This window comes from Zingiber officinale, chromosome 5B, assembly GCF_018446385.1.
Source record: "Zingiber officinale cultivar Zhangliang chromosome 5B, Zo_v1.1, whole genome shotgun sequence".
In the NCBI taxonomy this organism is placed as follows: domain Eukaryota; kingdom Viridiplantae; phylum Streptophyta; class Magnoliopsida; order Zingiberales; family Zingiberaceae; genus Zingiber; species Zingiber officinale.
Window position 1 is genome coordinate 80,526,854 of NC_055995.1, and position 18,262 is coordinate 80,545,115.

The 18,262-nt window shown below is 34.1% G+C and overlaps 1 long non-coding RNA gene across 1 annotated transcript; it reads right to left on the minus strand.

The window, feature by feature from the left end:
- Positions 1 to 10,766: 10,766 nt before the first annotated feature.
- LOC121984666 lies at positions 10,767 to 12,005 on the minus strand. Its single transcript, XR_006112961.1, has 2 exons — positions 11,265 to 12,005; positions 10,767 to 11,026 (listed from the first exon to the last, which is right to left on the minus strand). It is a non-coding gene; the product is annotated as an uncharacterized LOC121984666 (long non-coding RNA).
- Positions 12,006 to 18,262: the final 6,257 nt, after the last annotated feature.

The window sequence follows — 18,262 nt, forward strand, 5'->3', positions numbered from 1 at the left end:
GTTGATTCACTCGTGGATCATACTTGCGGAACTCGAGCTTTTCTGTCATCTTTCGGGGATTCTTTCGCTTCACGTAGAAAAAACCGGTGCCAGCAGCGGAGACCAACCGTATGAATATTGATCCACCCTTTGCTTTACCCATCTATTCAAAATATAAGATGACAAAGCACAAAGTCAGAAATAACTTAGAATCTCAGTTCGTAGCTAAGAAAGGAACAGATGACTTTGGTTTGCATTACAAAATTATCTACTTGGTGAGCAAGCTACCAATGCCCAGGGCCTAAAAGCATGGCCATATCAGAAAAAAAGAAATTGAAATAATTCTTAAGTTCTCAAGTTTTTGACATTTAAGCATTAACCAGCATTAGTAATAAGCAGCTTTAAGCAAGTAAGCAGTTGTTGTGTAACGTCATACAGATGATTACAAAGCAGTCCTGCTATTAAAAGACAATGTGATGAATCAATGTCAGACGTGTAATTTACTTCCAGCCAGAACCCTTAATTCAGTAACATTTTATTTCCTCTCAGTTTGAATTTCAACATTTGGAATCAAAGTTCATCTTGGAAATTCTCATGGCCAACTAAGATCTACATACTTCACATAAAAAATCACACTCCAAACTGAAAAGATTATGGCTACAGGTGGAAGCTACAATTGTTAATCTACTTTCTGGACCATGACCACATTGAAGCTTAAGATGTAAAAAAACAAGATAGGCAAACTTCATATTCCTCCATTGAATCTGGAACAAATGATGATATAGCATAGTGAAAAAAAAAAACTTGAAAACTCTGATCAAATAAGATCTAATGGATTTTAGCTCTCAACTACATCTTGGTTATTTATTTATTCATTTATATATAATAAAAAAAAATCTTTATACCATACCACTACTGCCTTGACTATATACTACAATGCTTATTTGGAATAAGATCCATGTAACAGACTCAAATAGTTGGGACAAACATAGCTTGAAGATCATGATTATTGCTCAGGTTTACAACAAATATGTATGTAATAGAAATTCAACTAAAACATCATCTTGAATATTTAATGATAAAACTGTGATATATGAAACTTCTAAGGACCTTTGTAATTTGTACAGAAATTTTAATTCATAGATCAAAGCATTATCAAAATGAACAATTCAAATGTATTATTATTCATTAAAAAACCAGAATCAAAATCAATCATAAGTCTCCTTGTGATTAATATAGCTTACAATAGGCGAATGAGGTAAAAAATAAATGATCATTCATAATGATAGTCAAAATTGAGATTTTACCACGATATATTCCTAGTCCAGCGAGGGACCACAAAACAGTACAACAAGCAGAAAAATGAACCTAAAATCTTAATAAGAAGAAACATCATCATCGAACTTTCTAAGTCCCAACTATTTGGTATTTGCTATAAGGATCTCATATTGAAAGACCTTCTGTGATACACATGGCCTCATGACCTGATCCCCATTGTTTACTAAATCACAGATATACAACATTCGACCACAGAAGATTACAGTGCAAATCACAACAACACAAAACTATTCATATAAATCACGGTCAAGATGCATGATGAATCACAAATTCTATCAGAACTGCAGTTGTTAGTCACAATCACAGCAAGATAATAACAGAAAGAGTTCTCATTCGAGCTCAACAGATCGCTATTGGAGGCTCTAGTAATATGAGAAGTCTCTATGTGGATGTTAAGAACAACTAGTTATCTTGGCTTTCAGTAACAAGTTTAGCTATGGCTAACAATTGAGTAGATGTAAAGACTCCATAAAGTATGTCAATAGATGTTACGGTCCAGATCCGGCAACGTGCATAATCATCATTAGATATGAACAGTTCACCATGAGATGTCCAATTATAGTACTTCGGAGTAAATCCAAATCTACAAAGATGTTCTTCAACTTTATCGCAGAGTAAAAATTTTCCTTTGTGACAATTTTTACAAGGACATTTTATCTTATTGCCATCCATATAATCAACTTGACTAGATGCAAAATTCAAAAATTGTCTCAAGCCAGTGATAAATTCATCAGTTAAACCGCGACGATCAGGTAAGTTCTTGTTATACATCCAACTTCTTTCATTCTGCATTTTGTCTATTTCAAATAAACAATATTACTAATGATAATAAACTAATGATGAATATGTACTTAGTGTACATACAAATGAAATAATATATAACAAAGAAAACAATAACATCAGATATTATAATAAACACATTAATTTCATCCTTACACTAATGCTATAATGATTAAAATAACATATATAGATACATATACCTAACAACGAAGAACAAAGATGAGCGTCTATCCAAGCCACGTCAAATACAAATTAACCTGCATAAACAATAATACGAAGTTTACAATCATATATTAGAGTACACAAGCAACGATACTATTTGACACCCACAAATAACCTTACTACACTATGGGGCTGCTGGCAGCAGCCGTAGGGGCCAACAGTGACTGCTAGGGCGCGGCTGCCAACAACCAGCTAGGGCAGCGACTGCTAGCAGCCATGTGAAGGTCCAGATCCGATGGCGCGGGGCTGCCAGCGGCCAGTAAGGTCCAGATCCGGCAACGTGCAGCTGCCAGCGGGCAGTACGGTCTGGAAGGGCCGGATCCGGCAGCCGCTGGCTACCAACGGCTGCCAACGGCCAGGAAGGGCCGGATCCGGCAGCCGCCAGCTACCAGCGACTGCCAACGGCCAGGAAGGGCCGGATCCGGCAACCGGCGGCTACCAGCGGCCAGCAAGGGCCTGATCCGGCGGCTCCCAGTGGCTGCTAGCCCCGAGCAAGGCCCGGATCCGGCGGCTTGCGGCTGGCGTGCAAGGGTAGCCTCGACAAGGAGGAACTCTGGCTGGCGATCGCGGTCAGCCGCACGACAAGGCGAGGCCGCAACTGCCGTGCGAGGGGAAAGAAGCGAGGATACACGCCGGAGATGAGCGCCCGAAGCTTACCTGCCGGAGATCATGGAATCGTGGCCGAAGATCAACGTCCAGTCTCGCCGCGCGTGAAAAGAAGGAAGAAGAAGGCTGCTCGCGTGAAAGAGAGAAGAAAAAGGTTGCTCGCGTGAAAAGAAGGAAGAGGAAAGAATCGGGGCTTTTTGGATGTAATTAGGGCATATTTGGAGACGAATTTTATTTCGTCCCCGAAACCTAATCTGGGACTAACTTTGGAGTTTGTCCCAAATTTTTATTTTTTTTAAATAACATAATAAAGCAATAAAAATATGGATACATGACCTAGACACCTCAGAATGACACGAAACTAGTTCGTATCGATCTCCTAATCGTAATTATGGCCCCAAACATTTTTTTCCACTCTATATTTTGGGGTTCATAAATTTTTTTATCAACAATTAAAATAATCATTTTTAAAAATTTAAAAACCCGAAAATATTAGGAAAAAAATAATTTCGTTTCATCATAATGATCAGAAAATTGATACGAATACGTAGAAATTTGTTCCGCGTCATTCCGAGCTCTATAGGTCTAGTATTTGTTTTTTGAATGATTTTTTTGGAATTTTCAAATATTTACAGTTTGGGACGAACAACAGAGTTTGTCCCAGATCTGGGACGAATTTTGAAGTTCGTCCTAGATCTCTATTTTCTTAAATTACAAACTTAAACAATAAAAATACGAATGCATGACCTAGACATCTCAGAATGACACGAAACTAGTTCCTATGCGTTCGTATCGATCTCCTGATCGCAATGATGGCCCCAAATATTTTTTCCACTCAATATTTTGGGTTTCATAAATTTTTTTATCAACAATTAAAATAATCATTTTCAAAATTTTAAAACCCTGAAAATATTAGGTAAAAAAATAATTTCGTTTCATCATTATGATCAGAAGATCGATACGAATGCATAGAAATTTGTTCCGCGTCATTCTGAGCTCTATAGGTCTAGTTTTTATTTTTTTAAAGATTTTTTTTTAATTTTCAAATATTTATAGTTTGGAACGAACTCCAGAGTTCGTCCCAGATCTCTATTTTCTTAAAAATTCAAAATAAATTCTTTCAAAAATAAAAAACTATCCTAGAGAGCTCGGAATGACATGGAACAAATTTCCATGTGCTCGTATTGATCTCATGAACATATTAGTGGCCTCAAACATTTTTTCCAATTAAAAAAAATAGATCAGTAATTTTCTAATATCAAAATGACTTTACCTTATTCAAAACAACTCCTATTATTACCAAGTCATAGGTTCTATTAATTTGATATTTTCAATTTAATTATCGCTAACTATATTGGGTTTTCGAGTTCACTAATGAGGTCATGAGATCAATACGAGCGCATAGAAATTTGTTCCGCGCCATTCTGAGTTCTATAGGTCAAGTTTTTATTTTTTAAAAGATTTTTTTTTGAATTTTCATATATTTACAGTTTGGGACGAACTCCATAGTTCGTCCCAGATCTGGGACGAATTTTAGAGTTAGTCCCAAATTTCTATTTTTCTTAAATTACAAAATTAAACAATAAAAATACAGATGCATGACCTAGACACCTCAGAATGACACGAAACTAGTTCCTATACGTTCGTATCGATCTCCCGATCGCAATAATGGCCCCAAATATTTTTTCCACTCTATATTTTGGGGTTCATAAATATTTTTATCAACAATTAAAATAATCATTTTAAAAATTAAAAACCCATAAATATTAGCTAAAAAAATTATTTTGTGTCATCATTATGATCAGAAGATCGATACGAATGCAAAGAAATTTGTTCCGCGTCATTCTGAGCTCTATAGGTCTAGTTTTATTTTTTGAAAGTTTTTTTTTATTTTCAAATATTTATAGTTTGGGACGAACTCCAGAGTTCGTCGCAGATCTGGGACGAACTTTGGAGTTCTTCCCAGATCTCTATTTTCTTAAAAATTCAAAATAAATTCTTTCGAAAATAAAAAACTAGCCTAGAGAGCTCGGAATGACACGGAACAAATTTCCATGTGCTTGTATTGATCTCATGAACACATTAGTGGCCTCAAACATTTTTTCCTCTTAACAAAAATAGATCCGTAATTTTCTAATATCAAAATGACTTTACCTTATTCAAAACAACTCTTATTTTTACCAAGTCATAGGTTCTATCAATTTGATATTTTCATTTTAATTATCGCCAACTATATTGGGTTTTCGAGTTCACTAATGTGGTCATGAGATCAATACGAGCGCATAGAAATTTGTTCCGCGTCATTCTGGGTTCTATAGGTCAAGTTTTTATTTTTTAAAAGATTTTTTTTTTGAATTTTCATATATTTACAGTTTGGGACGAACTTCATAGTTCGTCCCAGATCAGGGACGAATTTTAGAGTTCATCCCAAATTTCTATTTTCTTAAATTACAAAATTAAACAATAAAAATACATATGCATGACCTAGACACCTCAGAATGATATGAAACTAGTTCCAAAGCGTTCGTATCGATCTCCCGATCGCAATGATGACCCCAAACATTTTTCCCACTCTATATTTTGGGGTTCATAAATTTTTTTATCAACAATTAAAATAATCATTTTCAAAAATTAAAAACCCTGAAAATATTAGCTAAAAAAATTATTTCGTGTCATCATTATGATCAGAAGATCGATACGAATGCATAGAACTTTGTTCCGCATCATTCCGAGCTCTATTGGTCTAGTTTTTGTTTTTTTAAACATTTTTTCAAAATTTTCAAATATTTACAGTTTGGGACGAACTACAGAGTTCGTCCCAGATCTGGGACGAATTTTGGAGTTCGTCCCAGATCTCTAATTTTCTTAAATTACAAAATTAAACAATAAAAATATGGATGCATGACCTAGACACCTCAGAATGACACGAAACTAGTTCCTATGCGTTCGTATCGATCTCCTGATCTCAATGATGGCCCCAATCATTTTTTCCACTCTATATTTTGGGGTTCATAAATTTTTTTATCAACAATTAAAATAATCATTTTCAAAAATTAAAAAACCAGAAAATATTAGCTAAAAAAATAATTTCGTTTCATCATTATGATCATAAGATCGATACAAATGCATTGAAATTTGTTCCGCGTCATTCCGAGCTCTATAGGTCTAGTTTTTATTTGTTGAAAGATTTTTTTCCAATTTTCTAATATTTACAGTTTGGGACAAACTCCAGAGTTCATCCCAGATCTGGGATGAATTTTGGAGTTCGTCCCAGATCTCTATTTTTCTTAAATTACAAAATTTAACAATAAAAATACGGATGCATGACCTAGACACCTCAGAATGACACGAAACTAGTTCCTATGCGTTCGTATCGATCTCCTGATCGCAATGACGGCCCCCAAACATATTTTCCACTCTATATTTTGTGGTTCATAAATTTTTTTATAACAATTAAAATAATAATTTTTATAAATTTAAAACCCCGAAAATATTAGCTAAAAAAATAATTTCGTGTCATCATTATGATCAGAAGATTAATACGAATGCATAGAAATTTGTTCTGCGTTATTCCGAAATCTATAGGTCTAGTTTTTATTTTTAGAAAGATTTTTTTCCAATTTTCTAATATTTACAGTTTGGGACGAACTACAGAGTTCGTCCCCAATCTGGGACGAATTTTGGAGTTCGTCCCATATCTCTAATTTTCTTAAATTACAAAATTACACAATAAAAATACGGATGCATGACCTAGACACCTCAGAATGACACGAAACTAGTTCCTATGCGTTCGTATCGATCTCCTGATCTCAATGATGACCCCAAACATTTTTACCACTCAATATTTTGGGGTTCATAAATTTTTTTATCAACAATTAAATTAATCATTTTTGAAAATTTAAATACCCAAAAATATTAGCTAAAAAAATAATTTTGTTTCATCATTATGATCATAAGATCGATACGAATGCATAGAAATTTGTTCCGCATCATTCCGAGATATATAGGTCTAGTTTTTATTTTTAGAAAGATTTTTTTTCCAATTTTCTAATATTTACAGTTTGGGACGAACTCCAGAGTTCGTCCAGATCTGGGACGAATTTTGGAGTTCGTCCCAGATCTCTATTTTTCTTAAATTACAAAATTAAACAATAAAAATACGGATGCATGACCTAGACACCTCAGAATGACACGAAACTAGTTCCTATACGTTCGTATCGATCTCTCGATCGCAATGATGGCCCAAACATATTTTCCACTCTATATTTTGGGGTTCACAAATTTTTTTATCAACAATTAAAATAATAATTTTTACAAATTTAAAAACCTGAAAATATTACCTAAAAAAATAATTTCGTGTCATCATTATGAACATAAGATCGATACGAATGCATAGAAATTTGTTCCGCGTCATTGCGAGCACTATAGGTCTAGTTTTTATTTTTTGAAAGATTTTTTTTTTAATTTTCAAATATTTACAGTTTGGGACGAACTCCAGAGTTCGTCCCAGATTTGGTACGAATTTTGGAGTTCATCCCAGATCGCTATTTTTCTTAAATTACAAAATTAAACAATAAAAATACGGATGCATGACCTGACACCTCAAAATGACACGAAATTATTTCCTATGCGTTCGTATCGATCTCCTGATCGCAATTATGGGCCCAAACATTTTTTCCACTCTATATTTTGGGATTCATAAATTTTTTTATCAACAATTAAAATAATCATTTTCAAAAATTTAAAAACCCGAAAATATTAGGTAAAAAAATAATTTCGTTTAATCATAATGATCAGAAGATCGATACTAATGCAAAGAAATTTGTTCTACGTCATTCCGAGCTCTATAGGTCTAGTTTTTGTTTTTTGAAAGATTTTTTTGGAATTTTCAAATATTTACAGTTTGGGACGAACTACAGAGTTCGTCCCAGATCTAGGACGAATTTTGGAGTTCGTCCCATATCTCTATTTCCTTAAATTACAAAATTAAACAATAAAAATACGGATGCACATGACCTAGACACCTCAGAATGACACGAAACTAGTTCCTATGCGTTCGTATCGATCTGCTGATCGCAATGATGACCCCAAACATTTTTTCCACTCAATATTTTGGGTTTCATAAATTTTTTTATCAACAATTAAAATAATCATTTTCAAAATTTAAAAGCCTCAAAAAATTAGCTAAAAAAATTATTTCGTGTCATCATTATGATCATAAGATCGATACGAATGCATAGAAATTTGTTCCGCGTCATTCCGAGCTCTATAGGTCTAGTTTATAATTTTTGAATGATTTTATTATGAAATTTTAAATATTTAAACTTTGGGACGAACTCCAAAGTTCGTCACAGATCTAGGACGAACTTTCGAGTTCGTCCCAAATTTGGACTTTTTTTAAAATTATAGAATAAATCCATAAAAATGCGGATGCATGACATAAACACCTCAGAATGACACGAAACTAGTTCATATGCGTTTGTATCGATCTCCTGATCGTAATGATGGGCCCAAACATTTTTTTTCACTCATTATTTGGAGGTTTTTAATTTTTTTATCAGCAATTAAAATTTTCATTTCCAAAAATTTAAAATCCTCAAAATATTAGCTAAAAAAATTATTTCATGTCATCATTATGATCAGAAGATCGATACCAATGCATAGAAATTTGTTCCGCGTCATTCTGAGCTCTATAGGTCTAGTTTTTAATATTTGAATGATTTTATTATGAAATTTTAAATATTTAAACTTTGGAGTTCGTCCCAAATTTTGATTTTTTTAAAAATTTATAATAAAGCCATAACAAATTTATGAGCGTCAAAAACTCAGCGTCAGGACGAGCTGTCGATATGTCGGGTCAGCTATTCCTCCTGCTAATCAGGAAGGTAATTCGCCCGGTCGGACGTCTACCGGGTGTTGACCACTTTGACCTCCTGCCAGGCGGGCCCCCCTACGACCGAATCAAAAGGTATAACTAATTATTTGTTTCCGCTGCATAATTAGTTTGAGTTCTTTGTATGGATCCTGAAATACCAACACAAAAGGCTATCGATTTATTGTTTCGATTATGTGTTTCTATTGTGGTCTCTATAGTTAAACCTAAGGTTACTGTAAGCAGTTTAAATATTCAATTTCTTTGAAAGGTTTTGTCTAGGAAGTGGTGGATGATCCCATACCCAAGAAGGTCAAGTGTCTCGCCATGTTTAACCTGGAAGTCAATCTTTGAAATAGATATTTAATCAACTTCTGTAATATACTTTAACTTCTGAAGAATACATGGGTTGAACTTGGAGTAAAAATATTAAGTTATGTTTCCAATCCAAGTTTAACTTTTGAAGAACAACTTGGATTAAAATTGTTAAGTTTTGTTTGCGATCCAAGTTTAACTTCTGTAGAGCACATGGGCTGTTAGGAAAAGTTTTATTCTTGTACAAATTTTTGAAAAGGGAAACAAAATAGAATTCCAAGTAGCACCTAACAAGTTTATTGTTTAATAACTAATTAGTAGTTTTCTTTTATTATATTATTATTTTTAATAATTAAAAGAAGAGTAAAGGAGATGATTATTCAATTTGTTAGTTAATTTATAATCGTTGGATAATAAATAATTTTATGTGTTAGTTAATTTTTAATAATTAATTAATAGTTTTCTTGGTATATGATTATTTTTAAGAAGAGGAGTCTTTGCGCATTGGTAAAGTTGTTGTCATGTGACCAAAAGGTGACGGGTTCGAATCTTGGAAACAGTCTCTTACAAAATGCAGGGTAAGGCTGTGTACAATGGATCCTTCACCGGGACCCCGCATGGCGGGAGCTTCGTGCACCGGGCTGCCCTTTTTTTTTTATGATGATAAACGATTCTATGAATTTATAATTTTAATTTTTTTAATATAATAATCATAAATCGTGACGAATCGTGGATTGTAATCATCTTGAACGATTAAGGTTAAGGATCGACCTACAAAAATCATCGAACTAATAATTCCGAATCGTGGTAGGGTTTAATGGTAGGCAATGAGATTTATGGTGTTGATATTCAAATGCGATAGGTGAGAATTAGGTTTTCTCGATCGTGATGAATGAAACATGGATTTGGGGATCAACATGTATAAGGCATCTTCAATCATTAAAGCTCTAAATGGGCTTTTAAAAACTCATTGAAATATCCTAAATGATAATTAGTTGCATAGCTCTATGCATATTACATCAATTTTGATTCAAAAAAATATGTTTGAATTTTTACTCTTGCTCTTAAACTATAAATCTCAAACTCATCTCTACAATGGTTCAATTTTTTTTTCAACCTTTTTAATTTTAGAAATCTCTCACGAACCATTTTTTTTCAACCTTTTAAATTTTAGAAATCTCTCACAAACCTTCATTAGAGATACCCTAAGATTTATTTTAGGACTGGAGGCACGGTGGAATGATAGAAAGGAAACGACGAGGTCAACCCTAAAGTTCCCGTTCATTCACAACTTTCATAACTCCAAAAATATATATCATATTTTTTATTATATCCTTCTCTTCTTTCAACATTAAAAATTTAAAAATTCACGATTCTCTATTTATACTATCGAATTCAATGGCTTCGCTAAAATTTATCATAAACTCAATATTAAGGTATGCTATACCAACAAAGAAAGACAACAAGAGATTGAAACAATTTCTCAAACATTCTGATTTTCCACCAGAAAGCCATTGCTATTCCTAATTGTTAGTTACCTGACACCATGACAAAGCACAAATTTGCTCCATACTTGAGGAACACTCACCTTATAAGAGTCACTATTTCCCAATTCATCTCGATTCTTGGCCTAATTTGCATGGTTCTGATCAGAAGTCATTTCAAAGAATCCCCATATATATATAATTTCATTGTTGAGTATTTTTATTTACAATGTGGCATATGAAATGATCTGATTTCTTTTCGCCCTGCAACAATGTGCAGGGAACAGTGAACCCTATTATCAAGGGTCGGGTTTTCCTAACATTTGTTCATCACTAGAATCATATTCATTTTCAATCATTTCTTCGTCGCTTGATTCGTCTTCTGGAGAATTACCGACGTCCTCCGGCTTTGCGAATAGCCGGCAGTATTCTGACAACGAAGGAAAACAGGACAATAAGTGACTAATCAGTGGTAAGCAAAAAATTTCTACAATAATTTAGGGAGCTCAAGTAATCTCATAATGATGCATCATCTTCAAGGATACAAAGAATCAAATTCACATTGTTAATTGTTCATGTGCTATAGAATCATTGAAAATTCAGATGAAAGTCAAATCTCCAAACAAGAACTTGAACTTGAGAGTCTTACAGGTGAAGAATAAAATTACCTTTCACTTTTTGTTCATAAGCTGATTGATCATGCAACATTAGCGCAGAAGCCTCCCCATTCAATGGATCTGAAGGATTCGGATATATTTTAACTCAATTATAAGGCAGTTGTGACTTGTGATATGCAAAGGAAACAAATTTAAGGAAAAACTCAATGATAGATACATTTTATTTTTTTTGGTCACATTACTTTATATATCTAACCTTGAATTTTTCCTTAAATTTTTTTCCTTGAGCAAATCATTTCTCTATTTACTTTTAGTTTCAGCATTAATAATGTTAGTAAAATGAAATCATTTTTGTCCAAAACTAGAAAAAATAAAAACCGCCGGTTCAAGATCGTACATAAATAGTGATGCCTACTTTAGCCGATTAGAGGATTTTTCAATTCGGTTAGAAGCCACCTAGCACCTAGACAGCCGCTTAGGCCGAAATCTACCACCACAACAGAACAAAAGGCAATTACCATGGATATAAATGAATATGATGATTTTCTAATGTCAAAGAATTTAATACCTACTTGAAAATCTAAAGAGAACCAATCAAAACAATTCAAATCCTTCAAAAGAAATATTACTAAATGGATTCACACATATAGGATGAGAGTCACTCAATGCTCAAACAAGATTTAGGCCTAACAAAGTAAACATTCCATAACAGTATTTATCGGTGGAAATGATTAGCAAAGGAGAGAATAATGCAATAAGAGTGGACGTTGCAATTTAGTAGTAGGGTATCATTTCATCTTTGCCTCGGTAAAGAGAACGTGCTGATTCACTCGTGGATCATACTTGCGGAACTCGAGCTTTTCTGTCATCTTTCGGGGATTCTTTCGCTTCACGTAGAAAAAACCGGTGCCAGCAGCGGAGACCAACCGTATGAATATTGATCCACCCTTTGCTTTACCCATCTATTCAAAATATAAGATGACAAAGCACAAAGTCAGAAATAGCTTAGAATCTCAGTTCGTAACTAAGAAAGGAACAGATGACTTTGGTTTGCATCACAAAATTATCTACTTGGTGAGCAAGCTACCAATGCCCAGGGCCTAAAAGCATGGCCATATCAGAAAAAAAGAAATTGAAATAATTTTTAAGTTCTCAAGGTTTTGACATTTAAGCATTAACCAGCATTAGTAATAAGCAGCTTTAAGCAAGTAAGCAGTTGTTGTGTAACGTCATACAGATGATTACAAAGCAGTCCTACTATTAAAAGACAATGTGATGAATCAATGTCAGGCGTGTAATTTACTTCCAGCCAGAACCCTTAATTCAGTAACATTTTATTTCCTCTCAGTTTGAATTTCAACATTTGGAATCAAAGTTCGTCTTGGAAATTCTCATGGCCAACTAAGATCTACATACTTCACATAAAAAAATCACACTCCAAACTGAAAAGAATATGGCTACAGGTGGAAGCTACAATTGTTAATCTACTTACTGGACCATGACCACATTGAAGCTTAAGATGTAAAAAAAAACAAGATAGCCAAACTTCATATTCCTCCATTGAATCTGGAACAATGATGATATAGCATAGTGAAAAAAAAAAAACTTGAAAACTCTGATCAAATAAGATCTAATGGATTTTAGCTCTCAACTACATCTTGGTTATTTATTTATTCATTTATATATAATAAAAAAAAATCTTTATACCATACCACTACTGCCTTGACTATATACTACAATGCTTATTTGGAATAAGATCCATACTCAAATAGTTGGGACAAACATAGCTTGAAGATCATGATTATTGCTCAGGTTTACAACAAATATGTATGTAATAGAAATTCAACTAAAACATCATCTTGAATATTTAATGATAAAACTGTGATATATGAAACTTCTAAGGACCTTTGTAATTTGTACAGAATTTTAATTTATAGATCAAAGCATTATCAAAATGAACAATCAAGATGTATTATTATTCATTAAAAAACCAGAATCAAAATCAATCATAAGTCTCCTTGTGATTAATATAGCTTACAATAGGTGAATGAGGTAAAAAATAAATGACCATTCATAATGATAGTCAAAATTGAGATTTTACCACGATATATTCCTAGTCCAGCGACGGACCACAAAACATTACAACAAACAGAAAAATGAACTTAAAATCTTAATAAGAAGAAACATCATCATCGAACTTTCTAAGTCCCAACTATTTGGTATTTGCTATATGGATCTCATATTGAAAGACCTTATATGATACACATGGCCTCATGACCTGATCCCCATTGTTTACTAAATCAAGATGAATCACAGATATACAACATTCGACCACAGAAGATTACAGTGCAAATCACAACAACACAAAACTACTCATATAAATCACGGTCAAGATGCATGATGAATCACAAATTCTATCAGAACTGCAGTTGTTAGTCACAATCACAGCAAGATAGTAACAGAAAGAGTTCTCATTCGAGCTCAACAGATCGCTATTGGAGGCTCTAGGAATATGAGAAGTCTCTATGTGGCTGTTAAGAACAACTAGTTATCTTGGCTTTCAGTAACAAGTTTAGCTATGGCTAACAATTGAGTAAATGTAAAGACTCCATAAAGTATGTCAATAGATGTTACGGTCCAGATCCGGCAACGTGCAGCTGCCAGCGGGCAGTACGGTCTAGAAGGACCGGAACCGGCAGCCGCTGGCTACCAGCGGTTGCCAACGGCCAAGAAGGGCCGGATCCGGCAGCCACCAGCTACCAGCGACTGCCAACGGCCAGGAAGGGCCGGATCCGGCGGCTCCCAGTGGCTGCCAGCGCCAAGCAAGGCACGGATCCGGCGGCTTGCGGCTGGCGTGCAAGGGTAGCCTCGACAAGGAGGAACCCTGGCTGGCGATCGCGGTCAGCCGCACGACAAGGCGACGACGCAGCTGCCGTGCGAGGGGAAAGAAGCGAGGATACACGCCGGAGATGAGCACCCGAAGCTTACCTGCCGGAGATCGTGGAATCGTGGCCGAAGATCAACGTCCAGTCTCGCCGCGCGTGAAAAGAAGGAAGAAGAAGGCTGCTCGCGTGAAAGAGGGAAGAAAAAGGTTGCTCGCGTGAAAAGAAAGAAGAGGAAAGAATCGGGGCTTTATGGATGTAAATAGGGTAAATTTGGGGACGAATTTTATTTCGTCCCCAGGTTCGTCTCTAATCTGGACTAACTTTGGAGTTTGTCCCAAATTTTTTATTTTTTTTTTAAATTACAGAATAAAGCAATAAAAATATGAATACATGACCTAGACACCTCAGAATGACACGAAACTAGTTCCTATGCGTTCGTATCGATCTCCTGATCGCAATTATGGCCCCAAACATTTTTTCCACTCTATATTTTGGGGTTCTTAAATATTTTATTAACAATTAAAATAATCATTTTCAAAAATCTAAAATCCGAAAATATTAGGTAAAAATATAATTTCGTTTCATCATAATGATCAGAAGATCGATACGAATGCATAGAAATTTGTTCCGCATCATTTCGAGCTTTATAGGTCTAGTTTTTGTTTTATGAAAGATTTTTTTGGAATTTTCAAATATTTACAGTTTGGGACGAACAACAGAGTTCGTCCCAGATCTGGGACGAATTTTGAAGTTCGTCCCAGATCTCTATTTTCTTAAATTACAAAATTAAACAATAAAAATATGGATGCATGACCTAGACACCTCAGAATGACACGAAACTAGTTCCTATGCGTTCGTATCGATCTCCTGATCGCAATAATGGCCCCAAACATTTTTTCCACTCAATATTTTGGGTTTCATAAATTTTTTTATCAACAATTAAAATAATCATTTTCAAAAATTTAAAAACTCGAAAATATTTGGTAAAAAAATAATTTCATTTCATCATTATGATCAGAAGATCGATACGAATGCATAGAAATTTGTTTCGCGTCATTCTGAGCTCTATAGGTCTAGTTTTTATTTTTTGAAAGATTTTTTTTTTAATTTTCAAATATTAATAGTTTGGGACGAACTCTAGAGTTCGTCCCAGATCTCTATTTTCTTAAAAATTCAAAATAAATTCTTTCGAAAATAAAAAACTAGCCTAGGGAGCTCTGAATTACATGGAACAAATTTCCATGTGCTCGTATTGATCTCATGAACACATTAGTGGCCTCAAACATTTTTTCCTCTTAACAAAAATAGATCCGTAATTTTCTAATATCAAAATGACTTTACCTTATTCAAAACAACTCTTATTTTTACCTAGTCATAGGTTTTATCAATTTGATATTTCCAATTTAATTATCGCTAACTATATTGGGTTTGTGAGTTCACTAATGTGGTCATGAGATCAATACGAGCGCATAGAAATTTGTTCCGCGTCATTCTGAGTTCTACAGGTCAAGTTTTTATTTTTAAAAAAAAATATTTGAATTTTCATATATTTACTGTTTGGGACGAACGCCATAGTTCGTCCCAAATCTGGGAAGAATTTTAGAGTTCGTCCCAAATTTCAATTTTTCTTAAATTACAAAATTAAACAATAAAAATACAGATGCATGACCTAGACACCTCAGAATGACACGAAACTAGTTCCTATGCGTTCGTATCGATCTCCCGATCGCAATGATGGCCCCAAACATTTTTTCCACTCTATATTTTGGGATTCATAAATTTTTTTATCAACAATTAAAATAATCATTTTCAAAAATTAAAAAACCCGAAAATATTAGCTAAAAAAATTATTTCGTGTAATCATTATGATCAGAAGATCGATACGAATGCATAGAAATTTGTTCTGTGTCATTCCGAGCTCTATAGGTCTAGTTTTTATTTTTAGAAAGATTTTTTCCAATTTTCTAATATTTACAGTTTGGGACGAACAATAGAGTTCGTCCCAGATTTGGGACGAATTTTGGAGTTCGTCCCAGATCTCTATTTATCTTGAATTACAAAATTAAACATTAAAAATACGGATGCATGACCTAGACATCTCAGAATGACACGAAACTAGTTCATATGCGTTCGTATCGATCTCCCGATCGCAATGATAGCCCCAAACATTTTTTCCACTATATTTTGGGGTTCATAAATTTTTTTATCAACAATTAAAATAATCATTTTCAAAAATTAAAAAACCCGAAAATATTAGCCAAAAAAATTATTTCCTGTCATCATTATGATCAGAAGATCGGTACGAATGCATAGAAATTTTTTCCGCGTCATTCCGAGCTCTATAGGTCTAGTTTTTTTTTTAAAACATTTTTTTAGAATTTTCAAATATTTACAGTTTGGGACGAACTACAGAGTTCGTCCCAGATCTGTGACGAATTTTGGAGTTCGTCCTAGATCTCTAATTTTCTTAAATTACAAAATTAAACAATAAAAATACGGACACATGACCTAGACACCGCAGAATGACACGAAACTAGTTCCTATGCGTTCGTATCGATCTCCTGATCGCAATGATGGCCCCAAACATTTTTTCCACTCTATATTTTGGGTTTCATAAATTTTTTTATCAACAATTAAAATAATCATTTTCAAAAATTTAAAAACCCGAAAATATTAGGTAAAAAAATAATTTCGTTTCATCATTATGATCAGAAGATCAATACGAATGCATAGAAATTTGTTCCGTGTCATTCTGAGCTCTATAGGTCTAGTTTTTATTTTTTTGAAAGATTTTTTTTTAATTTTCAAATATTTATAGTTTGGGACGAACTTCAGAGTTCGTCCCAGATCTGGGAGGAACTTTGGAGTTCGTCCCAGATCTCTATTTTCTTAAAAATTCAAAATAAATTCTTTCGAAAATAAAAAACTAGCTTAGGGAGCTCGGAATGTAACAACTCACCCTTCTTACTTCTACTCTCTAAGGGCGAATGTTACCTAACTACAACTCTCTATCTAGTGTCTCAGACGCTATTATTAGAGTCAGTTAGATTTATCATGGTTCAGAGGAATTCCTACCGAAAATTTCGGCAGAGTCTCCCCTGTACCGGTGACCAAATCTATAATACACAAGATATATACGCAGCCACATGCGGCTGGAACACATTTTATTCACAACCACGCAGAAATAAATTCATACTATAACCAAAAGACTAGACTAGCAACAAGAACTAAACACAACTCCCAGAATAGGACATAAATAAGCTACAATAGGAATTAAACTCAATCACAATCACATAAACTTCATAACAGTATTTAAAGAAAAGAACTAAAGCATAAACTCTAATCATTAGGTCCTGCAAGTTTGCTAGCACTCTCTGGATCTCTCCATAGTCCAATCACCACACACATTCATCATCACCACCACCACCCGAAACGCTTAGTAAGTACTAATCTATCTCACAAAAACTCGAAGTGCATAAAAAGTAATGCAATAATACTGAAACTGAAATGCTAAAGCAAATCTGCATGTGCTCATAGTATACAGAAAATGAAACTGGATACTAAACATGCTCACTATCTAACAGGATAATAAGAAATTAACACTGTAAGCTTAGAATTAAAGAAACTAACTTTTTATTTAATTTAAGCATAAAACTTATTTCAATTTCCTATATCCTTGTAACAGAAATTAATCTTTTAATTTCTATCTTTTACTTTCTTCTTCTTTTTCTTTTCTTCTTTGGGCCCAGGCTTAGTACCATCTTTGTTTTGCGCGCTCTCTAATAGTGACTGGGGTAGCGAGCCTCCAGCCCTATGAAGATAAAGACCTCGGTCTTACCAGGGCCAAGACCTCGGAATTGGTCACCTGGATTTGTTTAACGACAACCTCGGAAGTCGGGTACTAGCCTCTTACTTTAGTTTACTTGTTATCTCTTTTTAACTAGACCTTGGTCTTTTTTTCTTTTTACTCAGTTTTCTCATAATCCTCTATTAGAGCTTACTAGAACCCTGTAGGTATATCTAATAAGTATAGAATTACAACTAACTGAGCATGCTATATAAAAATAACGCAAAGGGAAGTAAATCTGAACTCTCTAAGCATGCTATAAAATAAAGCAAAGGAAAGCAAATCTGAACTCTCTAAGCATGCTATAAAATAAAGCA